The sequence below is a fragment of the Carassius gibelio genome, chromosome B3 (genome assembly GCF_023724105.1).
Source record: "Carassius gibelio isolate Cgi1373 ecotype wild population from Czech Republic chromosome B3, carGib1.2-hapl.c, whole genome shotgun sequence".
Lineage (NCBI taxonomy): Eukaryota > Metazoa > Chordata > Actinopteri > Cypriniformes > Cyprinidae > Carassius > Carassius gibelio.
Genome location: NC_068398.1, coordinates 35,248,719 through 35,272,833, shown reverse-complemented (window position 1 = coordinate 35,272,833; position 24,115 = coordinate 35,248,719). Strand labels below are relative to the sequence as shown.

Genomic DNA, 24,115 nt, shown 5'->3' with positions numbered 1-24,115 from the left:
GAAGAAGAAGAAGAAGAAGAAATATAGCTGCAAGCAGCGATGTCGGGCTCAAGCCGTCAGTGCAACGCCACCCCGGTGGCATCGGGAAAACTGTGCCCAGCGGGCATAAGCATTTACAGTAACCCTCTGGCAATCAAGTTTTAAGGGATACGGCAGTTAAAGGGTTAATCTGACCCATCTAGACTTTGAAATCACATACACAGAACAATATATATAACTTTAGTAACACTTTATTGTAATATATATATATAAATGTATAAGGTGTTCATTGTAGCTGACACCTAAATTAACACATTAAAATTGTTTTATGACTGCAAGTCTTTCTCCTCAAATGCTATTGAGCTTCAAATTTGCTTTTGAGTCCATGTGAAAAGTAGCATAATTTACATATGACTTACAGTTTGTTTTAATAAACATCAAACATTCAATTTAATTGTGCATTATAGCTGTCACGTAGATGAACAATTACAGTTGTTTTTATGACTGTAAGTAATTCTCTTCAAATGGTACTGATGTTAGAAAAGTGTATAACAATATCACATGTAACTTTAGAGACGGTCCCTAAATTTGAGACTCTCAAATGTCCAATGTCAAGCCAAATTTATGCCTGTTTTTGTTTTGTTTTTTACTTTATTTTTCTTTTCTCTGTGCCGGATTGCTGATGTCTTTTACCCGGGCATAGATGTCCATCCATCAATTACGAACATTCATTCGCAAATGTCCGAGCGGTCACGAGCGCGGATGGGAGAATGGCGCATGTTTTATTTTTTTTGAGCTACTGGGATGGTGCCCCCTTTGGGAATTGGTGCCCTACGAAGACTGCGTATTCTGCATATAGGGAGCGGCGGTACTATCTGGAAGATATATTCCTCAAACCGTCGTACAAGAGGAGGTGATGCTAGTACTTCAAGAATCTCTCAAAACCTATCTGTTCATAAAGCCTATAAAGTCTTAATATATTATTCCACAATATGTTGTGCTATTCTAATATTATTGCGTTTTTTTATTGACATTGTTACTGTTGTTACTTGTTGTACGGTGACCTTGAGTGGTTTGAAAGGCGCCTTAAATAAAATGCATTATTATTATTATTATTATTATTAGCTGTACAGTTGATAAAAAAAATTAATATAAACTTATGCAATTATATATATATATATATATATATATATATATATATATATATAGTGTACAGTTTTCTTTCATTGCATCTTGAAATAAATGTTTCTGAGTTCTGTGTTTGTTTATTTTTTTATTATTACTTTTTTAGGAAGATTACAGCCTTTAATCTCCTCAAAATAAATGTGCATATAAACCATGAACAATTTAATTATAGCTGTATTTATAAAATGCTTACTAATGACTATTAATTTTGGGAGAAGGCTATATAAAGCAGCAACAGTTGATGTTGAGGCCTAAGATATTTCTTAAACTGTAATGATGAAAAAAACAACAACAACAACAACACAAAATTGCTTATTTTTTTCTGCTGGTGATTAAAGAGATGATTAAGTCTCCCTCCCTCTCTCTCTCTCTCTCTCTCTCTCTCTCTCTCTCTCTCTGACACCAAGCCCATCCCCTCTCCCACACATTTACACAAACTCAGCACACACACTTAACACACACACACTTAACACACAAACACACACACACACACATTACCCACAGTGACAGAGGAACAGAGTGACATCAGATGTATGGTAGTTTTTTAATTTTCTATCATCCATATAGTGTTGTATAGTCATGAAACTATGCATATTCCCTCAGCATGACTTGTCTTCTATGTGTACATTTTGTTGAAGTGTTTAGAAGCTGCACTTAAAAAAATAAAAGACATTTACTGGTTCCTTTTTTACTGTTATTTCAAAAAATCACCATGACAAAACCATTCAAGCTATCCAAAATTCATTCGCACCTGTTCTGTAAGATAAATTCTTTAAACAGTGGTAAAAGAGGATGTGGTGCTGATCTTTCAAGAGTCACTCCAAACTTATCTGTCCATAAAGCCTATAAAGAATTATTCTTAATACACAGTATTTCACAATACTTCAGCATATTATTCTAATTAAGTGAGGGTCATTTTATCAGTAAAATACATATTTTTCTTTGAAAGATTTCTATAAATGATTTAAATCATATTCGTTTCTACAATAATTATTTAAAAGTAATCCTATATCTCCATCTGGTGGCCATTATTGGTACTAATAATTGCAAGCTTGATTTATATGTTATGATAGTTTTAATTTTAAGCTGGCTCTTGAAAATGATAAAGCTATGAAACTTACTGTGCTTCTTTCAAATGATGACTTCTACGTATATAAAAAATTATGAAGAGTTGGAATGAAGAATGTTAAAGATATAGTAAAATAACTATTGTATTTTTTATGTTACTTTAATAAATCGGTATGGCCACACCATTTAAGGTATCCTAAACCCATTCGCAATTTAACATCTTCAGTATATTGGCATCATGTTGAAAAAGTTTGGTGTGAACTATTTGTGTCTTCTTGGAGGAGTATGATTCATTTACAGGCTGATTTGATCATAAATCCACAATACAATTTCTGAGTTCCGTATCAATCTGTGTTGTTGTTAGTTTATTTTCATTTTTTTATTTTTCATAGGAAGATAACTGACCCTTTACTCTCCTTTTTAATAAATGTGCTTATAAACCAAGATCAAGCTATTTATAGCTGTATTTATAAGCTGCTTATTAATGACTATTTAAGTTGGGACAAGACTTTATAAAGCATGAACTGACTATTTACTAATGAGTGCAGTTATTATAAAGTGTTACCAATGCATTTACTAATGTTAACAAATTAGACATTATTTTACAGTGTTATAAAATCCTTTAATGACTTACAAGCATTTGTGAAAGTTCTGCTTGCATTACAGCTTAGTCTTCATCTGTGAGCTGAACAGTTTTACTGTTACATCCATGAGATTATGTAAATTAAGATAAATGTCATGTCACAGGATGGAATAGGTCAGAATCAAATGAGTTCGAAATTATTATTTGCGGCACAAATAAGTATTTTTAGAATTTTGTTTTTAATTCCTGAAACTGTCAGAAAAGGATAAGGCCTAAGAGATTTCTTAAGCTGTAATGAAAACAGCAATGTTAGCAACAGCAACAAAAAATAACAATTTAAAATACATTTTTTTTTTCTGGTGATTAAAGAGATGATTAAGTCTCTCTCTCTCTCTCTTTCTCTCTCTCTCTCTTTCTCTCTCTCATTGTGTCTGCCACTCAGCTCATGCCCATCCCCCACTCACACACACACACACACACACACACACACTCAGTCAGCACACATACATTGCTCAAACAGAGGGACAGAGTGAGTTGAGATGTCTGACAGTTTTTTAATTTTCTTTTAATCATACAGTGTTGTAAAGTCATGAAACTATGCATATGTCCTCATAATGATTTGATCTCTGTATGAAATTATTTTTAAGTGTTTGGAAGCTGCAATTTAAAAATACAAGACAATTAATGATTCCCTTTTTACTGTCATTTAAAAAAATCACCACGACAAAACCGTTCAAGCTAACCAAAATCCGTTCGCAATTTAAGTTCCTCAATGTTTTTTCTTAATGTAGACAAAGTTTGGTGAGTATAGTGAACATTTCCTGTGAGGAGTATGCATTAAATCAGAGCTCAATTTAAATATTCAAATCAAAATAGCCGACTTCCTGTTGGTCGTAGCTGATGACTGTGAATTAGAAAGTTGTCCGTCTTGAAAAGAACTATTTATGTACCAAGTTTGGTGTCTGTAGCTAAAACTAACCCCCCCACTTTTGACAAAAGGTGGCGCTATAGAGTGCCTCCTTCACGCCCTTTTTAAAGCTTTTGCCATTGTCTAGCTTTCACTAATACTGATATGTGTTTTGAGTTTCATGTAAATCTGAGCTTGTTATCTGCCTCAAACTCACCATAACAGAACATTCAAGTTTGACATGTTGCCATGGCAACACTATATCAGATATCAATATCCCCACAACAGATTTACATCGGCCATGTTTTGTAATTATTCTGATGAAGTTTTAAGTAAATCAAGTAAAAATAAGATGCTGAATTCAAAGCATTTGGAAAATGACACACTTCCTGCTGCCAGTTGGTGGCGCTATACCGTTGACTCTTAATAGTCACATATATGCGATCGGTATCATACAACGAACAAACCAATGAAGTTTGATCAAATTCAGGAAATGTATGTGGATGTTATTAGACATTTCCTGTTTCTCATTTCTCGCCATAATTGCCACGCCTCGCCACGGGCAAACCGTTCGAGATATCAAAAATCCCCTCGCAATTTTTCATCCCCAATGTCTTGAGATCATGTTCACCGAGTTTTGTGGCAATCAAGTAAATAACCTATGACAAGTATATCAAATTCCAGAGCATGCTTTTTATAAACAGCCCTGGATAGCTGACTTCCTGTTGGGCGGAGCCTATGACATAGAGTGTGAAAGTTGTTCAGCTCAAAGAGCTCTATAAGTGTACTGCGTTTCATATAAATATATGCAAGTGTGTGTGAGCTATGGTTCAAGATTTCTGACTGTGTTCCAGGGGGCGCTGTAGAGCCCCTGTGCCACGCCCGGGTCCCAGTCTCTGTGGCATCCTGATGGCCGCAGATTCCAATGTGTGTGCCAATTTTCAAGAGTTTTTGAGCATGTTAAGGCCCCCAAAAACCCCCGGAAGGTTTAATAAAAAATAAAAATAATAATAATAATAACAAGAATAATCCTTAGAAGAACAATAGGGCTCTTCGCCCCTTCGGGCTTGAGCCCTAATAAAAAACAAAGCAGATACAAGAGGGTCCTCGCACCTCGGGCCCTAATAAAAAACAAAGCAGATACAAGAGGGTCCTCGCACCTCGGTGCTCGGGCCCTAATTATATTATTACAGGCACATCTCAATAAAGTTTTATATTGTGGAAAAGGTCATTGTGCTGCACCACCAGAACAAGAATGACAGATTAAATTCGCAGAAAACCTTTGCAGGTGTTTTGAGTTGATTAGCTGATTAGAAATCTTGTCAGATCAGAGATCTTGTATTAAAAAAATATTTGTTCTAAAATTCTAATACATTTTGAGATAGGTGTACTGGAGTTTTGATTTCCATGATTTATCATTTTGATTTATCATCAAGATTAAAACAATAAAAGGCTTGAAATATTTTACTTTTTATGTAATGAATGTAGAATATATTAAAGCTTTACTTTTTAGATTAAAGTATGGGGGGAAAATAACTTTTCCACGATATTGATGCATCTGTACTAGAAATTGTAGTCATCAGGAGGAGGAAATATACTTTCTCATGTCTTTCAAATCTTCTTTATCGCTATATTTCTCAATTAGTCTCTTCTTATCCCACTAATGTGCCGAGATTAGCTGTAAAACATGCCCTGAGATAGTTTCGGTTTTACGTGTTTCGGTTTTACGAGTGGCCCCGCCCCCGCTCCCCAAATTATCCAACAAATCATCCGACAAATCATCCACCCATCTCTATTAGGAACTAGGCTAATTTATCTTAATAACCCCTAACGTTAACTCTCTAGATAGCCAGCAATACAGTCACGGATTCACAAACCTGTAACACTTGTCCGCGGTTCGTCTGACGCTGCTTCTGAATCTCTCTCTGGCCGTTGAGGTTTATTGTTAGTGTTCCGTATAAAAAACTTTGTTATGTCCATAACTTCAGCCGGTTAGCCGGTGAAAAACAGTAGCCCGCCAGTAACAATAGTAGTAACTATAGTAACAATAGTCCGCCAGCCCCTGATGACAACGACGAAGAAGATTTATATTCTTCTTCGTTAGTTTTTATTGGCAGTTGGCAAACAAGCTGAGTGATGCGCGATGCATTACCGTCCGCCACCACGCACGGTATGTGCTTTTGTTTCATTTTTTGCCGCTCCAGTCAGAAAGACTGAGAGGAAATTAAACAAAGTTGAAATTATTTTTAAAAATCTAAAAGATTCGGGGCTTTTGACAAAACATTCGGGGCTTAAGCCCAATTAGCCACCCCCCCGCTCCGCCCCTGGTTTTAACCGACCATATGTTGAAGCAACGCGTTTTGGAACCAACCGCGGTGCATGTTCAGTTAGCAACAAACAAATTTGATCCCAAATCAACTGCGATACACGTCACGTTAAACGCATAGCAAAATTAAAAAAAACAAAGAATATTATTTTATGTTCTATAATTGTTAGAAATGTAAATGTATGCAATACTATAAATCCATAAAATTCCAAACCTTGTGACCTAAAGACATGCATGTGCACATTATGCAGAAAGTTTTTCGCTCAGCCTTGTGCAATATAGAGAATAATCATAATAATAATGACATTTATTGCCTTTTGCTATAAAAGTGACATTTTCTTGAACATTTCTTAATGAAGACATTGAAGGGGTAATTTAAAAATAAAAACTAGCATCCTGCATCTCTGATTGCCAGATTTCTCATAACACGCATAAATATAAACAAAAAGACTCAAGTTATAGCTCTTAAAAAAAACCTGTGTGTGTGTGTGATAATGTCATATAGTTAGTTCAAAATTGCTTTGATTTATAGGGATTTAATTTAGTGACTTTACCATTTGTTTTAATGATGTTTATTTACAGTGCAATCTATTCTGCTTACCTGACTCATGCAGACTTCTGTCCTGATGTTTGGCTGTAGTCCTTCCATCATCCAGTCTTTTGCAACCGGTCTATTTATGGAGACCACCATGATGGCCAAACTTTGGGTGAGGATCTTTCTCCCACTGTTCACCACCAAACCTCTTCCTATATGTAAACAGTTGTTTAGCACACTGTTGTCTATATTTGAATGGGTAATTTTTAGGCCGCAACCAATTATCTTAATTAATGTTCTAGATTAATTTGATAAAATGCCACATTTTATTTTCTTTATTTTTATTTTCCGCATCTACTTACAGATGTGAGTCTCAATGTTCTCTGCACACAACTGCTTACAATAGTGTTTCGATTGCTGTCTGTGTGAAAAAGTAACTATATGAACAAGTAACTAAAGTCAAGCAGTATTTAAATTGTATTTATTTACAGAGGTATATGAAGTCACACTTGTCTGTGTGTGAATATGTTGTGCAGCACAAATCCATGAATGAATGTTCTTGAAGCGAGTTAAACTTCAACAGATATACCCTGCTAAGGGAGTAGGGAGCAATGAACACTTTGTAGGGACCATGTCAATGGGAACACAGGTTATGCACGGAGCTCTCTTCTAACGAGCTGATTATCTGAATCAAAAAGAGAGACTTACAAAAATATGTAGAGCTGGTGGGCACGGGGACTGGAACTGAGAACCGCTGCTCTGATTAAAGGAAAGTAGTATAGTAAAGTATTATCAAAGATGGCGACATCCATACAATTAAAAGTCTTCTGTTAAATCTGAACCAGCAGCATCTTTTATTACTTGAAGTAGATAAGATTATTTGGGTCACATACAGAGTACAGAACTTGAAAGTAGCGGAGAAAATGCTTCAGTAAAGAAATATTATTTGCAGTTTGCTCTGACAGATGCTTTGACAGATGTGTGTGTACCTGAGTCATGTTTTTCCAGAGCACAACTTACATTTGATGGTAGAGTCCTTGTCTAATTTTGGAAATAATTGAAGAGAATAGGAGTGCAATGATTCTGACTACAATTTACGTTGTACTAAAATATTTATTTTAAATGTAGGTTTAATATTCTATGTTATATTTATGAGAGCATTAAATGTAAAGGAGTATACATGTAATTACTACAGTTACTACACGTAAAACAATTGCTATGTTAAATTTACTATTTTCAGAATATACGGGTATATTAACGTGAATACATATTCCCCATAACAGTTAACATTTAATGGGTGTTTTGTTTTTAGGATTTTTTATATGTTTTATGCTTTAAAATGGCAAGCAAAGAGTTTTTTTGTTTTACAATGTCATGTTTGTATTTTAACCCTTTTTTTGACTAATGTGTAGCACAACTTACATAAATACATTCACTATATTTGTTTTCTTTGACTTCAGTTTTCACATTGTTTGGAGGACAAAATCGGGAAGGATGTAGGGGCACACAGTTTGGGCACACATACACAGATCATCTTTGGGTTTGTTGCTCTGTGCTGTTTGATTGTATGGTAGTCAGAACTTTGTTCAGTTTTATTCATTACTGTCAGCTTTCACAGCAATACTGCTTAATGAGCAATTATCTCTATCAAACATGGACCTTAAAGGGATGGTTCACCCAAAAACATTATTCAAATAAATATTGTGACAATCATGTTCATGAATCTGATTTCAGTGGCACAGCTGTGTAGTATCTAGTACAGAGGTCGTTGACAGTATTGTGTTCATTGTATATGATGTTCACTGCCCAGTATTGTATTATTGTTTACACAGTAAGTTTTCAGTAACATTATTTCCTTATAAAACACTAACATTTTTTTCCTCTTCTTTTGTCCACCAGACACCCTAGGACAACATCCTTAGCACAGATCTACCTATAGCCCTCCATCATTCCCACATCCATCTTGCAACAGTTTCATTAAGTGCAGTCCATAACCAGTTCACAGTCTACACCTTGTCCATTGCAAATGTTATGGATTATTCTAATAGAGATCTTTCTATTATTTTTTTTGAGACAGTTATTATGTACTCTGTTATGTTGTGAATAAAGTCAGCCCCCCCCCCACCTCGATGCTTTCAGCAGTTAATAGATTAAAGTGTGTCCTTAATGTTTTATTATTTAAAGATTGTTTTAAAGTTTATTACAGGCTCAGTTTATTTTTTTTCACTAGAAAATAAAGTGGAGTATTAACTGTCATAATCAAGTATGAGACTTTTGTCAGTATCATTAATTCTATGAGGCAATATGAATCAAATTAACATTTGTTTAGGGTTTTCATCCGAAGGCTTCTTCCTCATTCAGTTAAACATCAAGGGTTTTCTATGCCTTTGTCACCTTTTACTTTCTCATTGGAAATTATGAGCATCATTATTTGGAAGAAAATAAGAATATGAAAATGGCTTTGATTTCAATGTATTGAATGGAATCAAAGAACCACACAAACCTTTGACCTTCATACAGGCATGGTATAAATTAAAGTGTTACTCAAATTATCAAGCTTGTAATGTTTGTGTTTGTGTTTAATGTGTGTTTATAGTTATGGTTGTATTTGTATTTTATTATAAATGCATGTGTCTAGTTGGACGCGAGCGGAGCGATGCAACGCAATAAGATAATCACTGATATCGCCTACACACACTGGAAGCGGACGTACCTGTGCTATCTGGGTCTAGCCCCAGCTGGCCCGCTTTGGCCCAAGGATTTCGTCGGGCCGAAAAAACCTGGCCGTTGGCCCCAAGGAAGCCCCGGCGAGGCACGATCAAGCCCCGGTAGTGACAGTGGAAACGCGACTGGCCATGGCACGCACTAGCAAGCCCGGTCCTAGCTCGATAGTGGAAACATGGCTAATGATGTGCCAGCTTCATCAAACCTGCCATGCCATTTAAAGTTCTGGCAGTGGTTTGTAATGGAATGATTTGTAACATTATTATAATTGTAACGAGTAACGATGCAGCACATAAAAAAATATCGGAGTAAAAGTATTAAACTAAGCGAAAATATGTACCGAAGTAAAAAAGGAAGTAGGAGAAAAAAATAATACTCCAGTAAAGTACAGATACCGCCTTTTAGTACTTAAGTACAGTAGTGAAGTAGTTCTACTTCGTTACTATACATCTCTGCACGTAACTGCTTTAGGCTGAAAAACTACTTCTAAAGAGGGACCATGTACCAGGAACAATTAGTTTTGAGACAGTCCATACCAGGGAGAGGTGCATGAGATGTACATGAGCTATGAGGTGATGTGCACTGAGCAACATGATTGGCTCAAAGGTCCTAGTCTGTCCTTCAATGTATCTTTTAAATTCTATAAAAAGTGGGCTGTAAGTCTGTGGGTTATCTCTTTGCACACACACTCAGAAGCTGTGTGTAAACCAGATCATTCTCTGCAAAGAATTAAAGCAATACAAAGACAAAACTCTGTTTGGTTTTTCATTCTCAGTCTCTACAAATTTTTATTGAATTAGAATTTCCACTACAAACTTGGCGACGAGTGACGGGATTCCACAGCTGATCATCCGGACTTGAGGACTTTAGTTGGCCAAACATCCTAAACCCACAAAGGGTTTAGCCCTTAACGCCAAAAAAGTTTCAGGGAAGGGGGGACTGACGACTTGTGGACCTTCACTGCTGGCTTCTCAACGGATCAGAAAATGCGTGCTACAAATGGTGAGACTGATTTTGGTGTTTGGAAGTTGGTATTTTAAATTGGCAAATTAAGATCAGGGCCCGTATTCATAAAGATTCTAAGAATCCTCTCAGAAAACTCTTAATTTAGCTTAAAAACTTTTATGTAAGAGTCTTAGCTTAAGAGCGATTCGTGACTGATCTGAGAGCAACTGTTTCATCTTAGTGAGGAGGCGGGGTTGAGCCTATTGCTATGTATTACACCATCTTTTGAAGACTGTGATTGGTTGGTTGTACAAGAAGGAAAAAAAAGAGTGATTTTAAGTATAGGATGTATTCTAATTCTCACTTTGAATTTACATGCGTGATTTATCCTGTTTGACTGTTCTCTCTCACACACACACACAAACACACATTATATGTGTGTATCTAAATCCTTTTTTTTATTTACCATGCTTTTAATTTCCTATAAGGAATTTGATTGGCTTAGAATGATAAAAATCGTGGCCTAATGGTTAGAGAGTCAGACTCCCAACTGAAAGGTTGTGAGTTCAAGTCCCGTCCCGGGCCGGCAGGAATTGTGGGTGGGGGGAGTGCATGTACAGTTCTCTCTCCACCTTCAATACCACGACTTAGGTGCCCTTGAGCAAGGCACCGAACCCCCAACTGCTCCCTGGACGCTGCAGCATAAATGGCTGCCCACTGTTCTGGGTGTGTGTTCACAGTGTGTGTGTGTGTGTTCACTGCTCTCTCTGTGTGTGTGTGTGTGTGCACTTTGGGTGGCAGAGCACAAATTCTGAGTATGGGTCACCATACTTGGCTGAATGTCACGTCACTTCACTTTTTTTTTAATGTTTCAAATATGGAATCAAAACCAAGAAGGGCGAGAAAGCCAAACTGGACAGAGGAACAGTGTTTACTGTTAGCCCAGTTGGTGGATGAACACAGGGCCATTTTTAAAGGAAAATTTTATCCGGGTATCTCAGCAAGGGACAAGAAACAGACATGGGAGCGTATAGCACTAACTATTAACGGTTCATTCCCCCTGCTTGTGCGCACCTATAAGCCTGCCATATTCATAAAGTTTTTTGAGCCTGCAAGTAAATGAACTGTGACACAATAAGATGTTCTGAAAGTGCTGTAATTGTTTGTGATCACTCTGGTTGTGACAGACCCAAATCATCACTATTGTTGAATTTTCCCAGTTGCCAAATATCGTAATGTAGTGATTAATTTATATATTAAATTATAAATTATTATATAATTTATACCGTCTTATTAACTCACTGTCATCCATTGTCTGCAACACATTTCTTCTTCTTCTCCTCTGCTAAAGAAACTCTTAAGCCTCTTAAAAGTCCTTGTCTGTGCTCCTAACAAGTTTGACCTTAAGACCTCTTTTAAGGGTTAAGATACTTTTTTCTTTACTAGGACTTTTTCTTTAATTTTAAGAGTAAACGCCCACATTTCTAAGAATTTTCTTAGAATTTTGTAACTAGGAGCTCCTTTTTTGCATTAAGATTCTTTATGAATACGGGCCCTGGTATTCTGAGACTTTACTGGCCTAAAACCTCCATTGCTGCAAGTCCAAGCCACCCCGTTTCATAAGAAAGTGAAACCAGTTTTTGCAGGTAAGCGAAAATAGGTCTGCAAGTAAGCAGGACCAGGAACGTCTTGCATGGTAGCAAGTCAGGGGGGTGACATGGCAAGACTTCGGCAAGTAAGCGCGAAGCCACACTGTAGTGACGACTAAGTGTGAGGAAAAGTGGACGCGTTCCAGAAAGTCTCGGATTGTGAATATGGGGTCTGGGAATGTCACAATGTCACAATAATACTGGCACTGAGCCTTTCAACTTTATGCAAAGGTTAGACTAAACTCATCAACCTGGGCCTAAAAGGTCCCCCCACCAATCTTCACCGATTCACCATTAGGTATCAGCTACGTGGGTACATGCAAGTCACTGCAGGAAGGTTCGAGCGCCACCAGAGGGCTACAGCTCAGTAAAGTGATTGACCAGCTGCCCCATGCCAAGGGTGAGGGTCTTGCTGACTTAGGTGAAAAAACGTACAGTGGTGTATGGGAGCTGAACACGCAGCAACATCACTGTATGGGGGTGATCTGAGGTCAGTTTGGGCCAACGGATGACAGCGAGGGACTTGAGCTGTTAGGAAACATACCATCTGACCACTGCAGCGAAACAACACGACCAACTCGACAAGAGGGAACACAGGCTGTGGAACAGAGCTGAGAAGTTCTTCCATGCTGTAATTACACCACTTGGGGTCAGCCTTCTTCAAATTTATGTCCAAATCGCAAGGTATGAACTGATAAGTTTCATAAACACTACTAAGGTGATGATGGAAGGCACCAAGAAGAAACTACGAGGACTGAGGCCGACTGCACTGCAAGATTTGTCCTGGACCAGCTCTCCGCATCTCCTGTCGGGGATGTGTGTTTACTTGTGGGAAATGTATTCAAAACATGACTAATTCAATTCACAGGTTAACAGCTAGAGAAGTAAATGCCAATGATGATTGGGGATGAAATGGGTTAAAGGGTTTATGGCAGAAAGAAGAATACATTGGGTTAATTGCCATCTCAGCACTGGCCAAGAATTTTATTTTTGCTATGTATGTGACCTTGTGTAGTGGGAATGATTAGAAGAGTTGTAAATTCAATCATTTAATCTTTAGTAGTTCATCAGATGTCAATGTACAATGTCTTGTGTGAAAGTAAGAATAATGTGAGTGTTTCTGATGAAAATTATGAAGACAATGAGATGCTAAAATCTGACACCTGCAGCAGCTCTACAGAAGAAGAGTAGTAGTAAGCATACATGCTGTGGAATAAAGAGGGTCTAAAGCAGGTCATTTTCCGTGTTACGAGATGATGCAAAGTTAAGAAAGTTTCTTCTGTCTGAAGATCACACTACGATTTTTACATATAATCAAATATAATCACACCTGATATATATGTCGTCTCACTGTACGTCACCTCACATGACGCCTGATATTACGTCGCCTCACATGACACCTGATATATACATCGTCTCACTGTACGTCGCCTCACATGACGCCGGAAATATACGCCACCTCAATATATGTCGCCACACATGATGCCTGATATATACGTCGTCTCACTGTACGTTGCCTCACATGATGCCTAATATATACGTCGTCTCACTGTACGTCGCCTCACATGATGCCTGATATATACGTCGCCTCAATATACGTCGCCTCACATGACACCTGATATATGTCTTCTCACTGTACGTCGCCTCACATGACACCTGATATATACATCGTCTCACTGTACGTCGCCTCACATGAAGCCGGACATATACGCCGCCTCAATATATGTCGCCACACATGATGCCTGATATATACGTCGTCTCGCTGTACGTTGCCTCACATGATGCCTGATATATACGTCATCTCACTGTACGTTGCCTCACATGACGCCTGATATATACATCGTCTCAATGTACATCGCGTCACATGACGCCTGATATATGTCGTCTCACTGTACGTTGCCTCACATGATGCCTAATATATAAGTCGCCTCAATATAGAGTGGCGAAGTTATGATGTCACTTTGTAGGCCAACCCGGAAGTTAGCGGCACATGGGTTCCCTCGATCGAAAGCCTATTCATTTTCACCATAGAATTTGGAAAATCGCAAAAAATAAGATCTATGTTCAACAAAGAGTTATGACCCTTAAACGTTTTGTCTATCAAGATAATCTTTACAAGTTAATCCAAAATGTATACATTTTGAAGCCTAAATAAAGTCGTCAGACATAAAATGCTAACGGTAGGCTATAAATGGACTACAGCACACCATGGTCGCGGATCAATGTCATCATCAAGCTTCATCAATCTTTATTTAAAAAACACGCTCGCTCGACTTCCGGTGTAGCGCTGAAGCAGATGGCTGCTTGAAATAACGTCTCCAGACCGGTCGATTGTAATCCCCTGGAAAATACACTTTGGAAGTTTAAAACAAGCTGAAGTTTAACATGGAAGGGGAGAAGCAAAAAAGGGTTAAAAATACAGCAGGCTCCAAACGGGAAAAAGGAGAAACAACCGAAGATATGGATGGCGGCGAAGATGGTAAAGGAATTAATGGCGAGGCCTGGAAAGCAAGCGAAGCAGCAGCAAGCTCTGGAATACAGACCATTCGAGACGAAATACGAGCGTTTAGAGCAGACTTCAAAAACGACATGGGTGCATTTCGGCTCTCAATTCGGGATGATATGCGGAATGAGCTGACCGAGCTTAGAGAAGAAATTAATCAGAAATTTAATGACTTCTCAGGCGAACTGCAAACCACGAACAACAGAGTGAGAGAAGCAGAAGAACGCATTGCCGAACTGGAAGAATTGAATGTAGCGGCAAGTGACGCACTCCTTGAAGAGTCAAGATGCTCTGCATACAAACGGAGATAGGAATACAGCGTTGCCACAGAGCACTCGCACCAAAGCCTCCCCGCAACACACCCAGATCAATGGTTCTCTGCTTCCAAGAGTTTAGAGTGAAAGAACAAGTACTGCACACAGCGTGGAAAAAGAAAGAAGTTCGATTCGAAGGAAAGAGGATATATTTCGACTCGGACTACCCTCCAGAGATATTGAAAAAGAGGAAGGAATATGTGGGGATTTTAAAGGAACTCAAATCCAAGGGGATTCGATTCCAAACGCCATACCCAGCAAAGCTGAGAGTGTTCTTTGAAAATGGTACCCAAACCTACGAGAATGCAGCAGATGCAGTTAAAGACTTGAAGAAGAAAGGATTCTCTTTTGATAACTTCAAGGAGCCTGAACCAAAACAGCGGAGACTTGCAACGTGGGAAAGAGCAGGTGCGAACCGACGCCGCCAAGCAGCCGTAGTTCAAGAACGGATACGGGAGAAGTTACGAAATTTTCACCGTGTCCCCCCGGGATTAACTTATGATAATACTGCTGCATGATATTCGCATAAAATCAACGGGAATTGATTGTCTGATTAGGATGTCTGCAGCAGGAGCCATAAACCTTTAGCGCATCCAAATGAGTGAAATTAGACCCTAAAGCTCTTTTAGACCATCTAATTCCGAGAAACTTTATAGAGTCTTAAATAAAAGGGCAATATCCCGTTATTATATCTCCTTTCTAGTTTGTTGTAGGTTAAATATTATTATTTTTCCCTCCCCCCCTTTTCCCCTTTTTTTTTTTTTTTTCATGAGCCTGCCTGAGTTGAATCTTTAAACCGGTTAAGCGGGTCCTAGAAATTACCGGTGCTTCGAATATCTTAAGAGTATCTTCTTTTGCACTGCAGAGAGGCCCTTGACGGATACAAGGATTTCCTCTCAAATTGAGGATCTACTTTAAACCTCGGACTTGGAAGTCCCCCTTTTTTTTTTTCTTTCATTTTATTTTATTGTTCTCTTTGTTATGATGGTTCATACATTGTTCATTCTGTTTAGGTTGTCATGGGAAATGTTATACAAAGTTATACAAATTGAGACAAATAAATGCATGGTCAGGAATATAAAATAATTACACTTAATGTCAATGGACTACATAATCCAATTAAAAGGAGTAGAATTATTGCAAAAAATGAAACGAGAAAGAATACAGGTAATTTTTTGGCAAGAGACCTATTTGTCTCCATCAGAAAACGAGAAACTAAAGAAACTGGGCTTTCAAAATACTTACTACTCATCCCATAAATCAGGACGAAGGAGGGGAGTGGCTATCTTGATTTCTAATGCAGTAAATTTTGAATTTAAGTCTGAAATTAAAGATAAAGAGGGAAGATATATTTTAGTTAAAGGTAAATTAGATGATAAAGAAGTAACATTATTTAATGTATATGCTCCACCAGGAGACACTAAATCCCTTTTTAAGAAAATATTTGATTTAATAGCTACAGAATCCTATGGAACCCTTATATTTGGTGGGGATTTAAATGTGCAACTTCAGCCTGGACTTGATACAACTAATCCATCCAAAAAGAAAAACTCAAATACTAAAATGGTTATAAAATGCTTAAAGAACTGGGTTTGATGGATATATGGAGAGAATTACACCCAGGAGAGAAACAATTTACATTTTATTCTGCAAGCCATTCTATGTACTCAAGAATTGGTTATCTATTTATGTATAACTCAGATAGACATAAAATTAGAAATTGTAATATTGGTACTAGGGATGTATCAGATCACTCGGGGGTATACCTTACTTTACATTTAGAGAATCAACAGAAAAATACACTTTGGAGACTTAATACGAGTATCCTGAATGATACAGCGATACAGAAGCAGATTGAGAATGAATTTGAAATGTATTTCCAATGTAATGAAAATGGGGAAGTATCTCCATGTACCCTGTGGGATGCTGCAAAGGCTGTAATTCGAGGCAGAATTATTGCTCTAACTGCTTTTCGTAAAAAAGAGAAACAAAAAAGATTATTAGCTTTACAGGAAGAAATGAAAAACTTGGAGATCAGACACAGCAAACAGAGAGATCCACAGATACTGATTCGGTTAAGAAAAGTTAAACAAGACCTAAATGGAATTTATGATGAGGAAATAGAGAGACGGATCAAATTTGCTGAACAAAGGTATGAAACAGGACCTAAAGCAATGAAACTTCTATCTTGGAGGATAAAGAAACAACAGGCAAAAAATACAATTTATAAAATTAGAAACACTAAAACCCAAAAGGTATGTAATAGATTAGAAGATATTCAAAAATCTTTTGAATTATACTACAAGGATTTATATACTCAACCTCATAGGGCCGATACTTTAACTATAAAAAACTTCCATCAATAGGGGAACAACAGAATAGAATACTGCAGGCTGAAATAACAATAGAATAATTAAATTGGGCCATATCAAATCTGAAAGCAATCAAGGCACCAGGCACAGACGGCTATCCGTCTGAATGGTACAAAATATTTAGATCCCAAATAACACCTATATTGCTTAACTGTTTTAATGATATATTAAGAACAGGTGAAACCCCTCGGTCATGGAGAGAAGCGGTAATTTCAGTTATTCCAAAGGAAGGGAAAGATAAGAAAGAATGCAGTTCATATAGACCGATATCAGTCCTAAATGTGGACTATAAAATATTTGCTTCAATTTTATCTAAGAGATTAGAGGTTATAATCCCTGAGTTAGTGGATCTTGATCAAACTGGCTTTATACAAAACAGACAAACGCAGGATAATATAAGGAGAGCATTGCAAGTAATGAGTCATGTTGTAACAGAAAATATAAGTGCAATGTTGATGAGTCTAGATGCTGAGAAAGCTTTCGACTCTGTGGGATGGGATTACTTGTATCAGGTATTGGCAAGATTTGGGTTTTATTCAATGTATTAAAGCATTATACTCCTCACCAGTAGCTAGGTGTCAGGACAGATGAGGACCCAAGAGCGGAATGAGGCTGGAGAACAGAGTTTTATTTCAGAGGACGACTTAACGTCAAAAACAAAACAAAATAAAACAAAAACCCCTCAAGGAGGAGAGAAAAAGTCTTGACTTCACGCTGCTCAGCGGGCAGGTCGAGCGCTCAGCCTCCGCGAACGCCAGGAGAGAGGGAGCAACAAATCCAACAACGGCAGGCAGGAGAATAGTCGGGCAGACAAGGGGTCAAGCGAGGTGCAGACAGGGCTGAGAACGGCGGGCAGTATCAGAGTCAAAAACAGTCCAGATCGATAACCAGAAGAGCGGTCCGAAATCCTCTGAGGGCAAAACACAGGTTACACTAACTGGGCAGACAAACCAACCAGTAAACTGACCAGAACTGGACAGAACCGAAGCCAAAGGGTCACAGAACACACTGACAAGGAAGGGTGAAAACCAAGCAGAATAAATAGGGTGAGTAATGAGATACCGGGAACAGGTGAGTAATGAGATAGAGGGGGAACAGGTGCATCAGACAAGCCGCAGCCTAGATTGCAAAGCGAGATCAGCTGGCGCTAGGGCGAAGGGAAGAAAAACCAGAAAAATATAAAAAAATCAGAGAGAAAGAAAAAAAAGCAAAGAAAATGAAAACAAGTGTAGAAAAATGAGTAGAAACGAAAAAATAAATATAAAAACGAACGAAGTAAGAAAAAGGAAGAAAAAAGGACAGATCATACCCGAGTCCTGACACTAGGATAAAAATTAATGGTCACTTGTCTGAAACAATCCATTTGGAAAGAGGAACACGTCAGGGCTGCCCCTTAAGTCCGGCTCTGTTTGCCCTGTTCATTGAGCCTTTGGCCCAAGCAATAAGAGAGGATTCAGAGATAAAGGGGATCTTGATTAGGGGAGATGAACATAAGATCTGTATGTATGCAGATGATGTCCTGTTGTTTCTGACTAATCTAAAGTCGAGTATTCCTAAATTGATGACCCTTTTAAAAACATATAATTTATATTCTGGGTATAAAATAAATATACAAAAAACTCAAACCCTTATTTATAATTTTAGACCCAATCTGCATATAAGACGACAATATGATTTCAATTGGAAATCTCGGTCAATAAAATATTTGGGGATGACTCTAACAAAAGATATAGCGAAACTTTTTGAAAGTAATTATGGTCCTATTAATAAGGAGATTAAATCTGACATTTCTAGATGGACTCTGGAGTCCATTATTATTCTTTTTTTTTTTAAATTTTTTATTATTTAATTTATATAAACCTTAATATTCTTTTCTCTGTGATCAAGATTATTGTACCTGATCATTGTGTCCCAAATAAACTTTAAAGATTATCTTCCACTCTGTTATGTTTGATTGTATGTTTGCATACCATTTACTAATTCGCCAGAAAAAAAAGCTCTTTTACCATCTCAGAAGCACTAACGTTAGCTATGGCCATATCAATTTCCCATCTTATGTCATTTTTCTTAGACAATAGAAAAACTATAGATCGAAGAGAAAACCACTATAAATATGGACATGTAGAACAGTGCAGCTTAGATCTGGTTTACTTAACGTTATTAAGGGCCAGCATGAGGGACAAGGTTTATCGAGTCTCGGTAAGTAAAACTAGGTAGAGACATACTGAGTTATAATAGTGTTTTATGTATTTAAGATAACTATACAAATAATCTCTGAACAAGCATAACACAGTTAAATTCCAAAAATGTAATATAATAGTTGTATATAATTATGTTGAATTTAAAGAGAATTGTCCAATAGCATCAACAAATGCTTATTATAATTAAACCATATATGTTCCCTAAATAAACCATATATACTAATTTTGTTCGCATTTTCTATGTATTTTTACCTGGTAATCCACAAGCCCCAATGTGAGAGGCAGTGTAGTAAATTGTATCTCATATTCACATTCACATTACTGTGAGCTGACTGGAGTGTAGTTACAATAGTATACAATAGTTTAACATTTAATTTTTGGTATTTGTCAGACAGGCGACTTACAGTGCATTCAGGCTATACATAATAGCGTGTTCTGTGGGAATTTAACTCGCAACCTTTCGCACAGTTAACAAAAAGCTCTAATCACTGAGGCACAGAAACCTTACAGCAAGAGATCTTTATTTTCAGAAAACAAGTAAACTGAAAACAATCTATATACTAATTGAAAAAATGATAATTCACATGACAGGTCTCTACAGGGAAAGATGGCATTGTTGCTACATAATGTGAATGCCCACGTTGGGAGTACAAATGCAGCCATGCCGCTGCTTTGGCCATCTTTGCCATCCACAATTTCAGCTGCACAGACACCACATGTCAGTGGAAGAAGCCCAAAGCAGCTAAGAGAACACACTCCATAGAGGAGCTGTTCCCTCCACCGAATGAGCCTTATTCAGTTGTTAAGTGATGACGTAAGAAGGGCTGTTTCCGGGTCCAAGCCTCAACTCACTTCACTTGTGAATATGACCTCAGCAGCCGTTTATGAGCACTGTTTATTCAAATTAATAATTTAAGCTAAACGCTTTCAAACATACGGTATACACTACAGTCTCCGTGCTCACAGTGTCCCAAACACAAATAATTTTTACATATTTTTTTATATTTATATTTTCATTGTCTGGCTATATGGGACTTCGGTATGGAGTTAAAGGTTAAGATCATAACCTTTTCGCTAGTATTCTATCAGATTGTGAGTTTATATTAGCACCTTTTGTTGTTTTCTCGTGGTAACTCATAGAGCGTTTGGACACGGAAGTGCTGCTACGTGACGTCAGACTTAACAAGCGAATAGCCCACTGACACGAGAGCCAACAGCAGTGATTGGCTGATTGGAACAGACTCAGGGGCAGGTTCTAGGGAATGTCCTGGCTTCTCTCACCTGAGCCTTAAGAGAATCCTCACACCTTGGAAGCACATTCTGTTCCTAGAATTTTAGAGTCTGTAGGTCATCAGGGGTCTGAAGCTATCCTGGCCAGTATGGCTTTGTCAGAGGAGGAACGGAGGGCTATTCAGGTGGCAACAACTGGTCAGCGCAACAATCTAAACTGGCATTTATTTAGACGTGGAAGGCTGACTGCCAGCAACTTTGGAGCTGTCCTTAGGTCAAAGCGTGTGACTGCTTCACTTCTTGCTAGGGTGCTGGGAAAGCAACATGCCCTAGAAGGTGTTTTGTCTGTACAATGGGGTATTGTGAACGAGAGCGAAGCCATCCAGGCATTCACCACAGCAACTCAGATGCCAGTCCAGGAGTCTGGCTTGTGGCTGTCACCATCAGGAGTGTTGGGAGTGTCTCCGGATGGTCTGGTGGGGTCATCTGCAATACTGGAGGCCAAGTGTCCCTTCGATGCAAGAGAAAAGTTAATTAGTGAGGCAGTGCAAAATAAGGGCTTCTGTGTCAGTATGGAAGGGGGTGTTTACAGCCTGCGCAGAGACCACCCCTACTGGCATCAAGTACAGGGGCAGCTTCACCTCACTGCAAGAGAAACCTGATACTTCACTGTGTGGACCACAAAACAAAGTGTCATCATCCCCATAACCAGAGATGACACTTGACAATCAAACCTGCAAGTCCTGGAAGACTTTTTTACATCCCACATGTTTCTACAGCTGGCACAAAAGTAAACAGTAAATATTGTTCAATATATATAAATAGTTTATAAAGAGAACTGAATCTTAAAGGCAGGGTAGGTAAAAAATTTATAAACAACTTTCTTCCAAATTCGTTTAAACTTTCTGTATATATCAATGCATAATTAAAATGTAAGTACTCTGATAAAAAGAATATAAAAATCGAGTGACTCTATACTGTTTAATCTGTATTAAACACAGCTCATTATTTCCATTCGGGACGAAACATAGGATTGGCTTAGGCGACTGTCACTCTCTCGCAACCATGGCAACCACACTTTTTCCACACATGACCTGCCCACTTGCGCGCGTACGTTTGATTTGAGGAATTCAAGAGGCACGGATCCTAGGAATACCAAAAAAATTGTAGAGAAACAGCAAGCAAAATTCACAGTACCGGCCTATGCAGTTAGTGAAGGCAAACCAGGCAAAAAAAGGAAGACAGTAACAGTACAAGAAAAGGCAATGAACAAAAAGTCTTTGGATAAACAAAGAAATAAAACGTGAGTTAATATCGGCGTGGCTTTCCAGTGATGCGATAACTGAGGGAACTCAAGGGGCTGAAAAGTGACTCCTTGATGGCTTTATTTCTGCTGGACAGGTAAATCTTTATTTTTGTATTTTGATTATACATATTTTTTTGTTTATTTTTTCATGAAGCATGTGTCATTAGCACACGTAGCTGCATAATATAGCTAACATAACATTACTTAGCGAGCCGTAGTAGAGACGATAAATAATCTATAGGCCTAGCTCAAGATGATAGCTATAGCGTGGCTTTGGAAGGAGCCCAGAAGGGAGGGGGTGGAGTGAATGGAAATAATGAGCTGTCTTTAAAACAGTCATGAGAGGTCTACAGACACTCGATTTTTATACTTTCTTTGGTTGCACTTTATTTTACAGTACGTGTACTTACATGTACTTATAGTGTACTTACAGTGTATTTATCTAAGAAAGTTCTGGTAATACAAGGTAACTACATGGGGTAGGGTTAGGTTTAGGGGTAGGTTCAGGGTTAGTACCTAGTTATTACATAGTTATTGTAATTACTATAATAAGTACATAGTATGTACATGGGGAACAGGACTGTAAAATAAAGTGCTACCCTTTCTTTTTCAGAGTACTTACATTTTAATTATGTATTGATATATAAATAAAGTTTAAACAAATTTGGAAAAAAGTTTTTTATATATTTTTTACCTACCCTGCCTTTAATTTTTGGGGTAAACTTTCAATTTATTATTTGGCGGTTAAAGGGTCCTGAATGTGGTGTTATGCTTCATTTTGTTAAGAATTAAAAAAATAGTTGTAAAAAATTTGAACAATCAAAAATTTGTTGAAATATTTCTTACTGTATGAGGTTGTGGTGCAATGCGAAAATCCCATTAGAATGAGCCATGTGTCACATCGCACCTGGTGTAGACAAAGTGTAATAGAAGCTGGGCTGAGCTTAACTGAACGATGAGAGAATAGAGGTATCTAATAAACTTACTAACCTTTACATTGAGGTAATATTAGAAACTTAAGGAAATCCATTGCTTCTGGCTGGATGGAGAGCAGGAGCCTGACGTTAACGGCTGGATGGAGAGCAGGAGCCTGATGTTAACGGCTGGATGGAGAGCAGGAGCCTGATGTTTCTGGCTGGGTGGAGAGCAGGAGCCTGATGTTTCTGGCTGGGTGGAGAGCAGGAGCCTGATGTTTCTGGCTGGGTGGAGAGCAGGAGCCTGATGTTTCTGGCTGGGTGGAGAGCAGGAGCCTGATGTTTCTGGCTGGATGGAGAGCAGGAGCCTGATGTTTCTGGCTGGATGGAGAGCAGGAGCCTGATGTTAACAGCTGGATGGAGAGCAGCAGCCTGATGTTTCTGGCTGGATGGAGAGCAGGAGCCTGATGTTAACGGCTGGATGGAGAGCAGGAGCCTGATGTTTCTGGCTGGATGGAGAGCAGGAGCCTGATGTTAACGGCTGGATGGAGAGCAGGAGCCTGATGTTTCTGGCTGGATGGAGAGCAGGAGCCTGATGTTAACGGCGGGATGGAGAGCAGGAGCCTGATGTTTCTGGCTGGATGGAGAGCAGGAGCCTGATGTTAACGGCTGGATGGAGAGCAGGAGCCTGATGTTTCTGGCTGGATGGAGAGCAGGAGCCTGATGTTAACGGCTGGATGGAGAGCAGGAGCCTGATGTTAACGGCTGGATGGAGAGCAGGAGCCTGATGTTAACGGCTGGATGGAGAGCAGGAGCCTGATGTTTCTGGCTGGGTGGAGAGCAGGAGCCTGATGTTAACGGCGGGATGGAGAGCAGGAGCCTGATGTTTCTGGCTGGATGGAGAGCAGGAGCCTGATGTTAACGGCGGGATGGAGAGCAGGAGCCTGATGTTAACAGCTGGATGGAGAGCAGGAGCCTGATGTTTCTGGCTGGATAGAGAGCAGGAGACTGATGTTAACGGCTGGGTGGAGACCAGGAGCCTGATGTTAACAGCTGGATGGAGAGCAGGAGCCTGATGTTTCTGGCTGGATGGAGAGCAGGAGCCTGATGTTAACGGCTGGATGGAGAGCAGGAGCCTGATGTTAACAGCTGGATGGAGAGCAGGAGCCTGATGTTTCTGGCTGGATGGAGAGCAGGAGCCTGATGTTAACGGCGGGATGGAGAGCAGGAGCCTGATGTTTCTGGCTGGATGGAGAGCAGGAGCCTGATGTTAACGGCGGGATGGAGAGCAGGAGCCTGATGTTTCTGGCTTGGTGAAGAGCAACAGCTGGATGGAGAGCAGGAGCCTGATGTTAACGGCTGGATGGAGAGCAG

General features: G+C 38.8%; 1 long non-coding RNA gene across 3 annotated transcripts in view; it reads left to right on the top strand.

Moving 5' to 3' along the window:
* The window catches only part of LOC127953501 (uncharacterized), a 34,208-nt gene extending 25,502 nt beyond the window's left edge, over positions 1-8,706 (top strand). The window contains exons 3-4 of one of the 3 annotated variants that reach the window (XR_008153266.1): positions 6,631-6,755; positions 8,483-8,706. This is a non-coding gene — a long non-coding RNA (uncharacterized LOC127953501). Of the gene's footprint in view, positions 1-6,630; positions 8,443-8,482 lie in introns of those variants that run through there. The other 2 variants (XR_008153267.1, XR_008153265.1) reach the window with 2 other exon arrangements.
* The last annotated feature ends 15,409 nt before the right edge of the window (positions 8,707-24,115 follow it).